Source organism: Triturus cristatus, chromosome 3_2, assembly GCF_964204655.1.
Source record: "Triturus cristatus chromosome 3_2, aTriCri1.1, whole genome shotgun sequence".
Classification (NCBI taxonomy): Eukaryota; Metazoa; Chordata; class Amphibia; order Caudata; family Salamandridae; genus Triturus; species Triturus cristatus.
This window is the reverse complement of record NC_140584.1, coordinates 1,039,692,508-1,039,706,729: the sequence shown is the minus strand read 5'-3', so window position 1 is coordinate 1,039,706,729 and position 14,222 is coordinate 1,039,692,508. Positions and strand designations below refer to the sequence as shown.

At 53.0% G+C, this 14,222-nt stretch overlaps 1 protein-coding gene across 4 annotated transcripts in view; it reads right to left on the bottom strand.

Moving 5' to 3' along the window:
- METTL27 (methyltransferase like 27) overlaps positions 1 to 4,881 on the bottom strand; it is an 86,188-nt gene extending 81,307 nt beyond the window's left edge. For 3 of the 4 annotated variants that reach the window (XR_014980058.1, XR_014980057.1, XM_085649709.1), the window contains exon 1: positions 4,759 to 4,881. The gene's annotated coding sequence lies outside the window, so the exon portion shown is untranslated. The remainder of the gene's footprint in view (positions 1 to 4,758) is intronic. The other variant, XM_085649710.1, reaches the window with a different exon arrangement.
- Positions 4,882 to 14,222: the final 9,341 nt, after the last annotated feature.

Genomic DNA, 14,222 nt, shown 5'->3' with positions numbered 1-14,222 from the left:
GCCAGCGCCTGGATACCCTCACGGGTGACATCAGTGCTCTACAAATCTATCGATTGATTGACTGATTAGTCTTCTGCCTCAAGGACAGATATTGGCATGCCCTTCTACTATTAGCCTGCTCCTTCAAGGACAGTTAGCAGCATGCACTTGTACTATTAGTCTGATGTCTCAAGGACAGATATATGCATGTACTTCCACTAAAAGGCTAACTGTTAGTAGTATGCATTCTCACTTATACTATGATGCCACAGGGAGTGATGCATATATTTTCACGGATAACCCGCTACCTATGGTACAAGTACTAGCATGCAGTTTTAATAATAATCTGCTATTTCAGGGCAGATACTAACATGCACCTTTACTCAGACCCTGTTTTTTCTGGGACAGACACCGACATGCACTTTTTCTGACAACCTGCTAATGGTGATAATCAGGGCCACTCGAAGTATGCTATTCTGCGACCGTGGCATTTTTTGCATGAATATGGATTGCCACATAACCACCATCTGCTACATAATTTGCAGATTTTAACAACAAAAATTTGTTTCTAGAACAGACCAAAAAGGTACTAAAAATATAGAAACGTGTGCTGAATTTTGGTGTCAACTAGTACTCATGAGGTAAAAACCTTTTCCAGGCAGTATTACAACGTGTACAAGTGATAAAATAATGAACTGATAAGATTACAAAATGTGCTGCATTATGCAACATAATGTGTATGTTCATGCCGCATAATTCCGTAAACCCAGCTGCATAATTTGGTCCCACCTTGCCTTATTCCAGTGGCCCTGGTTGTGAGAAGTTGGCCTGGTATATGCTGTCCACTAATTAAAGTGGGCACCTTGCACCAGTCCAAACACACCTCATTGATGATTAGGTTACAGACAACCTTTATAGAAAGCTATCCTAGTGGTAGCTGTGGAGAGCAGCCTTCAGGCTAAGTTTCGAAGGAATGTAAAGCAGCTTGTTTTACCAGATCAGAACCTCCTGAATTACCAAATGAAAGGAGAACCACACAAGAGATATATAAAATATATGTATTTATTACTAAACACTCTCTACTAAGCTCTTTATGAGATCAGAGCACAAAGCACAAAATATTAAATCACTGCAACGACAGTAAAAAGCACAATACACAGCGGGCTCCGGGGGAGACCAGACCATATACTAAGAAAGTGGTATAACAACCCATGACTTAACTAGAAACAGTGCCTAGAGCACATAGAATCGCTGGGACCCCAAGGAACCACCCAAAGTAGTGACACAGGGGTCCCACGGAGGACAGGTGCAGTGTCAGTTTAAGGTTACTTCGGAGAGGACTTCAAGCAAACCCTTTGGAACATAGAAAGTTCTAAGGCCAGCACCCTTGTCAGTACCGAGGTGCCCGTGTTACCTATCCCAGAGGAGCCGGTGCATAGGGGTCAAGTGGTGTCGGAAAACCCTAGTCATTTTCAATGGCGTGATGCGGAGAAGTGCTGCTGCCGGGAAGATAAAAAGTTTCCGGTGGAATACAAGCCTGGATCCGAGGTGAGAAGAACCTGAAAGCAGAGTCTGGGTCACTTCAGGGTGACCAGGGGCTCAGTAGACGAATGCCCACCGATGTCAGGTGCTTCAGGTGAGAAGATAGGATACTTGGCTCTGCAGCCACGGGGACCAGGAGACGTCGACGATGACCAAAGTCCAGAGGTGAGCTGTCCCACAAAGGATGTCGAGTGCTGGGGGGGGGGTCAGTGTCCGGATCGAACACCAACAAGCCTTGGCAACTGCAACCCATGCAGGCAGAGGAAACAGGTTAAGGTGAGGACCAGCAAGGTCCTTGGGACTCTCCAAGCAATGGAGAGTCAGGGCACGTTTGGAGCAACCAGGGAAGCCCAAAGAAAGTCAAGGTTACCTTCACAGGGTCCCACAGGCCAATGGACCAGTGATCGCGAAGGGACCTCGAGCTTAATCACGAAATACCAGCCCACGGAACACTTGTGGAGTGTAGGCCGGAAATCTTCAGTGGAAATACTACTCAGGGTCAGGACTACACGTAGCCCAAAGCACAGCCTCAGGGATCGCCAAAACGCATATGCTGCTGCAAAAGTACACAGTGCACAGGGGTTCGGGTTGCACGGTCCCCACGAGGAATACGGGTCTCAGAATTGCTGAGAGGTCAGATCAACCTCAGGGAAGCTCGGGAACTCACCTCCTGTGTTGCAGAAATCTTCGGAGTCCTCAGGAGCTTGGGAGATGCAAACCGGTCAGATGCGTTAAGGTGCCTGCTGCTGCAGGGGAGTAACTCCTTTACTCCAAGGGAGATCCTTCTGTCGTCCAGCGAAGTGTAGATCGTCGAAGTACTTGGTTTCTGCTTGCACAGTTTAGTCCAGGTAAAATCTAAAGTCCTGTAGTCAGGGTTCCTACTTTATACCCAAGGAAGGGGTGAGACAAACTCTGGGGACCAACCTATGGGAGGGTCAGGACAGAGGGGTGGATACACCCATGTCGTTTGTCCAGTTTCACACCAGAGCAGGAGCAAATGGCTTCTGCTACCGGTTTGAACTGGACTATGCACAGGGACACCAAATGTGCCCCCAGTGCAGACTTTCAAACACTCTGAGAGTAAACCCACCCAGCCCCAATACACTAAATCCTGTCTGGGAGGTGGTCACACCCCCATGTGACAGGAAACCTATTATCAAGCCTTCTCCTGCTCGAGCTTAGCTCAGCAGCAGGAGGGCAGACTCGTGTCTGTGGCTGGCCGCATCCATTTTGTGATGCCCAGGTCGAGAAAGCTGGTACCGGGTGTACCCATGTTTCACATAAGTCCCTCTGGGAGGGTGGAATCATACCTCCCCGAGGTATGATTCCAAGGCGTTTGACACCAAACACAACATGTTTCTAAGCAGCCGTTTTAAAGTTAGCATTTACCGCGAGGTTATAATGCACTTAAATATATATGGTTGGCTGCATCACAAACAACCCCGGAAAATAGGTTCCGAAGTCTGCAGAGGGGATCTGCTCATGCAGGGGCACCCTCTCACATAAAACTTAGCACCCTGCCTTCAGGATTGATAAGTCCTGCCATAGGGGTGACTGATAGGTTTATATGTGCAGTGATTTAGCATAGATATGGTGAAACTATATCTAAGTAAGGTAAGGGGTGCATGCACCACCTTACACAGGCTGCAGTAGCAGACCTGTGGTGTCAGTTTGAATGGTCTCCCAGGGGTAACATAATACATGCTGCAGCCCCTGGGAGGCCTCTGGGGTACCTATGCCCTGGGTACCATATACTATGGACTGATAAAGGTACGCCAGTATCCAATCTGGAGTATACCTAAAGTACATGCAATCAATTTAGAGGAGAAAGCATCTAGACTGGGGTCCTGGATAGCAGGATTCCAGTCAGTCTAAGTCAAAAACAGTGATACATCATTAAAAAGTGGGGGTAACTATAAGAAGCAGATCCTACTCTCCTACACAGGTAATAATCTGTTGTGTAATGGACAAATACCCTTGTGAACCTTTACTTAATATCCCACACCACACACACTTCTACCACATGCATTTTGTCCCATACATATAAAGTGTATTTGTAAAGTGCACATTCACCTGTGGGCATCTTGGCGCTGAAGAACAGATGTTTATTGTTACCCAACTCAATGGTACTCATTTTATCTGCTTCAGAAAGATGAAAGGCTGAGTGGACCTCCCGAGAACAGTGGCGTAGGGGGCAGTCTCTGCGTTTGTTGCTCTGCGGCAGCCGCATTGAGGAGCCGGGGCAAGGGGGGCTGGCGGTTTTCTCGGATTCTTGCTGCCGCCTCAACACACTAAAATGCAGGGTAGGGAAGATTGCCCCGCCGGAGCGGCAGGTAAGAGATGGGGGAGGCCGCCACCACCCCCAAAACTGGAGCGGCCCCCCCTTTGCTACGCAACTGGATTTGAACCTGTGACCATGAGGTCGAACACAGACCCCTACAGTGGACGCATTAGTCTACTAAGCCACCAGACCCTGTAACAGTAACAACCAGGGCTCGAGTCGGGGGTACACGCAGGTACACAGCGTCCCCCGACTCTTTTCACAGGGTGGACACCGTCCCCCCTGCCAAGAAGCTGGGCCCCACAGAAATAAGCTGAACGTGCCCCGGTGTAATTTTCAGACACCGCGACACGTTCAGCATGTGACGTCATGAGGTCATTTGCATATTGTCAGTCCCCCCCATTTCTTTTTATAGGACTTGTGCTCTGGTAACAACTGTATGTATGAACATGCTAGCTGATTCTAGCATCAACTGTGGGTGATTGCATGCATGTAGAATGATAACTTTCTATTCCAGAAACAGACATCTGCAGCCCCTTTCACTCTTAATCCGCTGTGCAGGCGTTAGATGCCAGCATCCATTTTAATGATATCCTGCAGTCTCAGGGACAGATACCCCCCACCTTCACCAATCATTTCTACTGATAATATCTGTCTTGGGGACAGATACCTGCACCCACTTCTCCCAATAGTTTGTTATTCCAGATATTACATGCCTAAGCGCACCTGCCCTCCCGGAGACAGATACCTGTCTGTTTTTATAGCAATAACAGGCTCACATTGAAAAGTAGGAGCAGCCACAAACTTTTCTGGATACAATACTGTCTCCAAGATGCTAGCACGTGATTTGTACACACCCACGGGCTGCTCCGATTATAGTTTACAGCATGCACTCTCGCTCAGCATCTCAGACAGACAGCTGTGACAGACACCTTCTAGCGCGAGTCCGCACTCACCTTTAATAGCCCTGCAAAGCGTTTAGTCCCCCGTTTGTTTCTTTGCTGTACTTCCTTGCTGCGATTCTGACGCTTGCATGCTGCTGAGCACCAGATCAGCAGCTTTAAACAGTAGGAAGTGACATCACACAACACGGGGTCATATGACTACACACGCGGACACCGTAAAATTAACTATTCGGTATCCACAGCTATCGTCGTGTAGGTGTTAAGTGGCTCCATGTCTCCCGCAGGAAGTCCGGCTTTTCAGCCTACAGCGCTTTGGGGAATTTGGAGCCGTATTTACTAAAAAGACTGTAAACATTAATACTACAAGTCCCAGGATGTACCTAGTTTGTTGTTGAAAATTCAGGACTGACAACATTGCCACACAACATAGCGAGGAACTTGATAGTTCTGCCAAGAACGCAAGGTTTGAGCCATATTCCATTAACTATAATTTCAGACGGCAGTTCCCACTATAACTCTTGTATCATACACAGCGCCACCTAGTGGGGCCTATCCACGAGAACCGTATCACAAAAACTCTCGCATCGCACACAGCGCCATCTAGTGGGGCCTATTTTTTGTTGTTGCATATTTTAGATAGCGCGAACTCGACCCGAAGGTATTGGAGTGCTTTACACGAGCACTGTATTTACATTACACATTCAGGCACGGGGAGATTAAGTTATTTGCCCAGAATCACAGGATGTGGACGCGACCCCAAGGCTCGAACGCTGGTTTCTGTTGTGTCCTGCTGGACACAGTCTAGTGTTTCTGCCAGCCACTTCCTCGAGGGCAGGCCCACACACACACACCCTCACCCATCCAACACGGACGTCACCTGTCAGGTGACCCCGCAATACAAGGGCCCGAGTGACATGCTCTGGGCTAGTTTTCCAGTACCATACCTAAGTGCCCGTGTTGTCATTCCGACAGCATGTGGGCCTAGGGCCCCGAACATAACACTGGCGACGAGCGGGTTTTGCCAGCGTGTGCTGCCGCCGCTTGTGAAGGTAGCGTGAAAGGAATGTGCTGCCCGTGTCTAGGGCACCCCCTGCAGATAGCGTAGCTCAGCGGAAGTCCTGCCGGGCGTGCGAAGAGCCCCGGGGTGTAAGTGTGGTGATCGGGAGCCCACCCTGCACCTGAGGTGCTCGTCAATGCATGGCAAATGCAAAGTGGCGGCACCCAAACTGAAGAATTGCTGAGGCTCCGGTGTTGTAAGAGAGGAGCCGGTGGCGAGCCCTGCCACCAACTTGCTGAGCCCCCAACAGAGGCCCGAACGGAGCCCACCCGCATCGGCCGCGATGACCCAGCAGACGCGGCCAGCAGGAAAACGAGGTGAGACCCCCATCGTGATACTGGAAGTAAGCGGGCGGTTCGTGGTGTGAAGTGCCCCCAGGGTGAAGGTGGCGGGCGGAAGTCCACCCCGCCTCGAAGCGCCTGCTGGCGAAGAGCGGATGAGCGCGGGACCGGACTGCTGTGACGCCGGCCGCCGCCGCTGATGACTGCCGTGAGGCCGAGTGAGGCCCGACCGAAGAGCCCACGGAAGCAGGAGCTCACCCCGCATGGGAGCAGCAGGAAGAACCCGGCGAGCATGAGGTGAGCTCAAGCGGGTGCAGCGAAGGGAGCCTGAGGGCAGTTGACAAGAAGACTGGCCGCAAGCTGTGTGCGACCCCGACGGCTGAGCTACACCGTGTACGAGGTGGCAGATCCAGCCCCCCCACCCCGCGCAGCGCGTGAGCTGAGTGAGGTTGCTGCGGTGGGGGTGAAGAGGAGTGAAGAGACTGAGTGCGGCCAGCGCCGCGGAAGAATGTGCACTGCAAAGTCGAGAGGTGGAGGTCTCCCTCCCCGAGCACTTAAAGTACACGTTACCCCCTGCACAGCCCGGTTAAATTGACTCACTGTGAAGGAAGGCAGACTTGCCGCATATGACGAGTCCCGTAGAGTGGCTTCGGGCAGCAGCGAGACCTGCTCAGCGAGTGAAGCGGCTGCAGAGGAGCGGAAGCGCGTGGCAAAGCAAATGCGGCCAAGAAGGTTGTGGAAAAATCAAAAGTGACTGTCTGCGGTAGGCGCCACCAAGAAATATACTGCGGAGAGGGGGAAGAAGTGTCTTTTCATGCAGTTAACTGAAGGTGCACCTAGCATGACTGTTCACTCCCAAGAAGAAAAAAAAAGACTCACCACGGTGAAGATGGAGGTCCTGTGGAGGCCGGCAGTCAGCATGCTTCATGGAAGGTGCCTCGTCATGAGGCTGGCAATCAAAGGATAGGAGCCGGTGGAAGAATATTCCTGCACGTGCGTAGTGCCGGATCGGAGGAGCTGTGTGAGGCCCGCAGCGTTGGGAAGCTCCAGACAGTGGGGCGTTACAAAAGCAACACTGCCATTGTGTGGCCAATGAGCAGTACTGCATCTGAAATGGAGGAAAGGGTGACGGTAAGGACTGACTCGGAGAGCATGCTGCACCATTCTCCCTCACCAGACCCAGATACCCTGAAACACCAAAATATAATTTCACAGTATCACAGAGAGCACAAAGAAAACAGAGAGGGCGAGGAGAGCGTCGTGCACGCCCCCTATCAATGGTCTCCCACCTAAGTTGCCAAGGATCCTATTTTTCAAGAGCAGCCATATCGTAAAGCCTAAGGAGAGCCAATACACAACTGCACCAGAGGGAGAGAACCCAGACTGTTTTCCAAAAGAGGCAGTGCAGATGAGCTCACTTGGAGTGACAATAGAGACTACTAACTCTCATGCCTGACTGCTAGGCCCAACGTTGGCAGCCAAGAAAGCTATCCTAGCAGTGAAGAGGAAACTTACAGACTTTTTCTCCTACACGAGGGGAAGAGCACTTCATGATCCTGATAGCAGGACATCATCACTACAACACAGAACAAACTGGGCAAAAGTGTATATAGACAAGAGAAGTATCAAGGGGCCAAACAAGGTCTAGTGAAGGCGACAGGACTGAGAAACAATAAAGCCCATGAAGACACGGCGCACAGGAGAGACCCCCCCCAGGCTGGTGGAGAGCGAGAGAAACCCCCCAGGCCAGTGGAGAGAGAGAGAAACCCCCTCAAGCCGGTGGTGAGAGAGAGACCCCCACCCAAGCCGATGGAGAGAGAGAGAGACCCCCCAGGCCGGGAGAGAGAGAGAGAGACCCCCCCAGGCTGGTGGAGAGAGAGAGAGAGAGAGACCCCCCCCCAGGCCAGTGGAGAGACAGGGCCCGACCAGAAGAGAGAGACACCCGGATGCCAATGCCTTCAGCCAGAGAATAACCTACCCTGGAAAGCTGAAAGTGTAGTGGGCCGAGAGAAGAAGCCACGCAACAGTGACAAGCTCTGATGAGGAAAACAAGCATTGCATGCCAACTTGCGGGGAATGGTTCCGTCGCAGTAAAGAGAACCTGGCTGATATTTCTCAGAAAAGTGATAGACAAGTATATACACTATTTGTGGCAAGTGACCACCACAGCAAGAAAAGCAAGTATACAGCGCCACTGCTTCCAGAGCAGAGGCAAAGCAAAGAGGAGACAGAAGGGCGATTACCCGCCATCTGCAAAACACCGAGGAGATTCCCAGAGGGTAGAGGGGCCCCGTGTGGCCCGAAAGCAGGAGGAAGAGAGATCGTGATCACCCCACCTGCACCAACATCGCCCAGCAGTGGGCCAGAAAATATTCAGAGAGTGCCCCCGATACTGCCCTAAGACTGTGGTGTGCAACAATCCGTTACAGGGCAGGAGGAGAGTCCAGCACTCCGAGTGGTGCGTCACCACTACTGACGCAAGAAAAGGGAGATACTTACCTCTCACAGCAACCCTAAATTACAGCCGGAATATAGGGATCCCTCAAAGCATGCCTACTTCTACTACCGTCCCTGAAATTGGCAGACGCACCTGAGAAGACGCCGTCCTATCTGACAGGACCGGACCGGTGAGAGGTCTGTGGCGGGAGCAAATGCAAAGCTCAAAGAACACGACAGAGTGAGCAGGAAATCCTTACAAGTTTGCGTGGCCTTCTCGCCACATTTTCAGAAAAGATACGGAGTGGAGAAATATAGGACGGTAATGGTCCTAGGATAAGAAAGCAGACGACAACTGGTGCGCAGTGAAAGTCAACAAAGGGACTCCGTTCACCAGAGTGCACCTTCTAACACACGCCAGCCACTGGGGAGCGGGTATGTCATTCTTCTCAGTGACCGTCAGCCACCTGTCGCCGGCTGCGTGAAGAAAAGGGCATCCCTGTTCTGCTTACACAAATGCCAAATCAGAAGATCTGAACCAAGTGTCCGACGAGTATCATGACTGCAAAGATTCGCCAGTCATCCCTACTCACTGCCAGTCATCACCACATGTTGTGCGAGTCGTCTCATGGCATCCACTTCATCATTTGTCATGTGCATCACTACCATCCTTGGAGCATCAAGTACAATAACTGGAGTCCTACACCATTTGCCAGAACAAGCGACGATCCGAAAATACAGTGACCATCTGTTTAACCAGCGCATATCCTGATCCTGATCCTGGTAGCGAAAGCATGTTTTCTGACCAAGACACATCCACCCCTGAAGTTTGCACGAGTGACGAGGCAGTGGCTCTAGAGTCAGAGCCCATATGCAGTCCCGGGGCAACTCATCCAAGGGGCCTCCCAGAGCGTGAGAGATAGACGTTACTTTGCCCCACCAATGGATTCCGGGAAGCATCCAGGCCCCGCTACAGGGAATCAACAGATCACACAATGCCAAGACTGTCATCAAAGGATCAAGCGACACAATCATCCAGTGTGTTACAGTGGACTCATCTATACGCTCCTGATGCATCCATGTTGAACAATAAGACACTAATTGCCTCACAGCAAGAGTACGCAGGACCGATGAACATCACGTAGGTGGACCATCCCTCAACTGAAGCGAAGCTGAAAGGTCCGGATATCATCAGCACTGTGTTCTTCCCCAGATATACCTGGTGAAAGTATGGACATGTGCCAAGTCGTCCGGGTGCTCCCCGCTGCACCTGTCCACCGCTGTCCTGCGAGCTACATCTCTGAACTGTGACACTTCCTTTATTTTAGTTGTTTTCTCATTTCTTCCCATAGGTTGGACTCTTGTTTGTTGTTCTTCGTTTCAATAAAATTTGAGAGGAATGTTGTGTCCTGCTGGACACAGTCTAGTGTTTCTGCCAGCCACTTCCTCGAGGGCTGGCCCACACACACACCCCCTCTCCCATCCAACACAGATGTCACCAGTCAGGTGACCACGCTAATAAGAGGGCCAGAGTGCACGTGCTCTGGGCTAGTTTTCCAGTACCATACCTAAGTGTCCGTGTTGTCATTCCGACAGCATGTGGGCCTAGGGCCCAGAACATAATAGTTTCCAGCACCAAAGTCGGCAGCCTAGCCGATGGACCAGATCCCTTCCCTATCCATTTACTATTAACACCTCGTTCAGAAACACTGCTCAATCTATGGAGGTAGGAGGTTATTAGTGACTGGGTTTCACACTTTAACGGGGGTCCCACCTCTCCAGCGATTTCTGCAAAACCTGACCTCTGACCGCAAGATGGAGCTGCGACGCCTGCCGTGAATCTCAGGTCTCAGGCTCATGTAATGGTGGCCCGGGGCTGCCAGTCTCTCTGATTGTCTGCTGAACCTTGACACCTTGAGCACGAGGATAGGGAGCTCTCCCAAGGAAGTGCGAGGGCAAGGCTTTAAATGGGCCAGGTTTCTCCTGGTCTCAGAACCGGTAGTAATTTAAAACGGACGTTGAGCCGAGTCCCATGATGCGGACCCTGCATTAATGTCCTCAACTTTTCTTGCAAACCACATTGATCGATTTCTGAACAAATACTTAATCTTGCATTCCCTATGAATGTTTTCTTTTTCCAAGAGGTTGCGTTAAGTTTTTTTTCCAGTCAGCATATTACCCTTGTCTAGAACATAATTTTAATTGATTCTTTAATGCGGCACAATTGAGTTGTAGCAGAAGGCAATGTGAGATTCTATTAGTACCTGTCAGTGCGACAAAAGGGTGTCAGAAAACTGGTCATCCAATCCTTGGCCTCTCTGCAAAGTGCACAAAGCAGTGATCATGTATGCCAGTTGAATCTATGCAAATGTGTGGGCAGGGTGGCAGTCTATGCAAACTATACTGTATATGTGTAAGCCATGCCCTTAAATATATTGGCACTGCTCCTTTCAGGAAAACATTGAAAACTAACTTGTTTTAGCAAAGAAAGAAAAAAATTGATAAAAACACTTGGGTGCCAGATACGATCCTGTAAAAACCGGGTACGAACCGTCGGACGGAGGCTTTTTTCCATCCGACTCATACCCGGTCGTAAAACTTTAAAAACATGGAATTACGATTCGCACGGGAACACCATTTCCGTACGAATCGTAAAAAACCCCGACCGAACAAAATAAACCTACAAATGCGATCCGTGAAAGCGCCGACCTGACGTCGGGACGCTCGCAGCCTGCCATTCACGAACCAGGAATTACGATTCGCACCGACGTCATCCCGCACGGTGAATATTTTCCGGCTGCCAAAAACTGCCGGGAAATCAGGACGACGCGAACAAGGACTACCAGTACGCGACGGACAGACAGGACGACGCGAACAAGGAGGACCAGTACGCGACGGACAGACAGGACGACGCGAACAAGGAGGACCCGTACGCGACGGACAGACATGGACCCGAACCTACGTGTCATCCCGGCCCTCATAGCAGTCGACCTCCTCTACAGGTTCGGACGCAGACGCCGCAGAAGGTCAGAACAACTAAGGGAGGGGGGAAAGTGGGGTGTGGTGGGGGTGGCAGGACCAGGGCAGGCCACAAACCCCCCACCAAAGTCACACAGCACACATGCCCTGGACATACCTGACTCCCATGTCACTACGAGGGGGTGGGGGCGTGTCCAGCTAAGCCAGCAACCGCCACAACGGAAGTCCGTCACGACGCGAACCGGCAACACAACCAGACAGGTACGTCCCGTACCCACGCCTGAAGAGCGTGTGTACGAGTCGTACCACGCCCACACCCACGTCACCCCAACAATGGCGGGACGGCTCGTACCCACATGGCAACGGCCTGGGTACGGGCCGCACAAGCATCACATAGCGTGGGGACGGATATGTACGGACCCTACCCCCACCCCGTATGCATGGAGCGTACCCCCACCCCAACAGTGTAAGTACGACCCGTACCCCCACCCGCGTACGTATGGAGCGTACCCCCACCCCAACAGTGTAAGTACGACCCGTACCCCCACCCGCGTACGTATGGAGCGTACCCCCACCCCAACAGTGTAAGTACGACCCGTACCCCCACCCGCGTACGTATGGAGCGTACCCCCACCCCAACAGTGGAAGTACGACACGTACCCCCACCCGCGTACATATGGAGCATACCCCCACCCCAACAGTGGAAGTACGACCCGTACCCTCACCTCGAATGCATGGAGCGTACCCCCACCCCAACAGTGTAAGTACAACCCGTACCCTCACCCGCGTACGTATGGAGCGTACCCCCACCCCAACAGTGTAAGTATGACACGTACCCCCACCCGCGTACGTATGGAGCGTCCCCCCACCCCAACAGTGGAAGTACGACCCGTACCCTCACCTCGAATGCATGGAGCGTACCCCCACCCCAACAGTGTAAGTACAACCCGTACCCTCACCTGTGTACGTATGGAGCGTACCCCCACCCCAACAGTGTAAGTACGACCCGTACCCCCACCCGCGTACGTATGGAGCGTACCCCCACCCCAACAGTGTAAGTACGACCCGTACCCCAACCCGCGCACGTATGGAGCGTACCCCCACCCCAACAGTGTAAGTACGACCCGTACCCCCACCCGCGTACGTATGGAGCGTACCCCCACCCCAACAGTGTAAGTACGACCCGTACCCCCACCCGCGTACGCATGGAGCGTACCCCCACCCCAAGAGTGTAAGTACGACACGTACCCCCTCCCGCGTAGGTATCGAGCGTACCCCCACCCCAAGAGTGTAAGTACGACACGTACCCCCACCTCGAATGCATGGAGCGTACCCCCACCCCAACAGTGTAAGTACGACCCGTACCCCCACCCGCGTACGTATGGAGCGTACCCCCACCCCAACAGTGGAAGTACGACCCGTACCCTCACCTCGAATGCATGGAGCGTACGCACATCCGTGTATGCCATGAGCGTACATATTGTGAAATAGGAGGGGTGTGTGCAGAGTCCTCCCAGCAGTGCCCAGAGACAGGAGGGGTGGGGGCCTAACACTCCCAGCAGTGCCCAGAGACAGGAGGGGTGGTTGACTATCACTCCCAGCAGTGCCCAGAGACAGGAGGGGTGTGTGCCTAACACTCCCAGCAGTGCCCAGAGACAGGAGGGGTGGGTGCCTAACACTCACAGCAGTGCCCAGAGACAGGAGGGGTGTGTGCAGAGTCCTCCCAGCAGTCCCCAGAGACAGGAGGGGTGTGTGCAGAGTCCTCCCAGCAGTCCCCAGAGACAGGAGGGGTGTGTGCCTAACACTCCCAGCAGTGGCCAGAGACAGGAGGGGTGGGTGCAGAGTCCTCCCAGCAGTGCCCAGAGACAGGAGGGGTGTGTGCAGAGTCCTCCCAGCAGTCCCCAGAGACAGGAGGGGTGTGTGCCTAACACTCCCAGCAGTGGCCAGAGACAGGAGGGGTGGGTGCAGAGTCCTCCCAGCAGTGCCCAGAGACAGGAGGGGTGTGTGCCTAACACTCCCAGCAGTGCCCAGAGACAGGAGGGGTGGGGGCCTAACACTCCCAGCAGTGCCCAGAGACAGGAGGGGTGGGGGCCTAACACTCCCAGCAGTGGCCAAAGACAGGAGGGGTGGGTGCAGAGTCCTCCCAGCAGTGCCCAGAGACAGGAGGGGTGTGTGCAGAGTCCTCCCAGCAGTCCCCAGAGACAGGAGGGGTGTGTGCCTAACACTCCCAGCAGTGGCCAGAGACAGGAGGGGTGGGTGCAGAGTCCTCCCAGCAGTGCCCAGAGACAGGAGGGGTGTGTGCCTAACACTCCCAGCAGTGCCCAGAGACAGGAGGGGTGTGTGCCTAACACTCCCAGCAGTGGCCAGAGACAGGAGGGGTGGGTGCAGAGTCCTCCCAGCAGTGCCCAGAGACAGGAGGGGTGTGTGCCTAACACTCCCAGCAGTGGCCAGAGACAGGAGGGGTGGGTGCAGAGTCCTCCCAGCAGTGCCCAGAGACAGGAGGGGTGTGTGCAGAGTCCTCCCAGCAGTCCCCAGAGACAGGAGGGGTGGGTGCCTAACACTCCCAGCAGTGCCCAGAGACAGGAGGGGTGGGGGCCTAACACTCCCAGCAGTGGCCAGAGACAGGAGGGGTGGGTGCAGAGTCCTCCCAGCAGTGCCCAGAGACAGGAGGGGTGTGTGCAGAGTCCTCCCAGCAGTCCCCAGAGACAGGAGGGGTGGGTGCCTAACACTCCCAGCAGTGCCCAGAGACAGGAGGGGTGGGT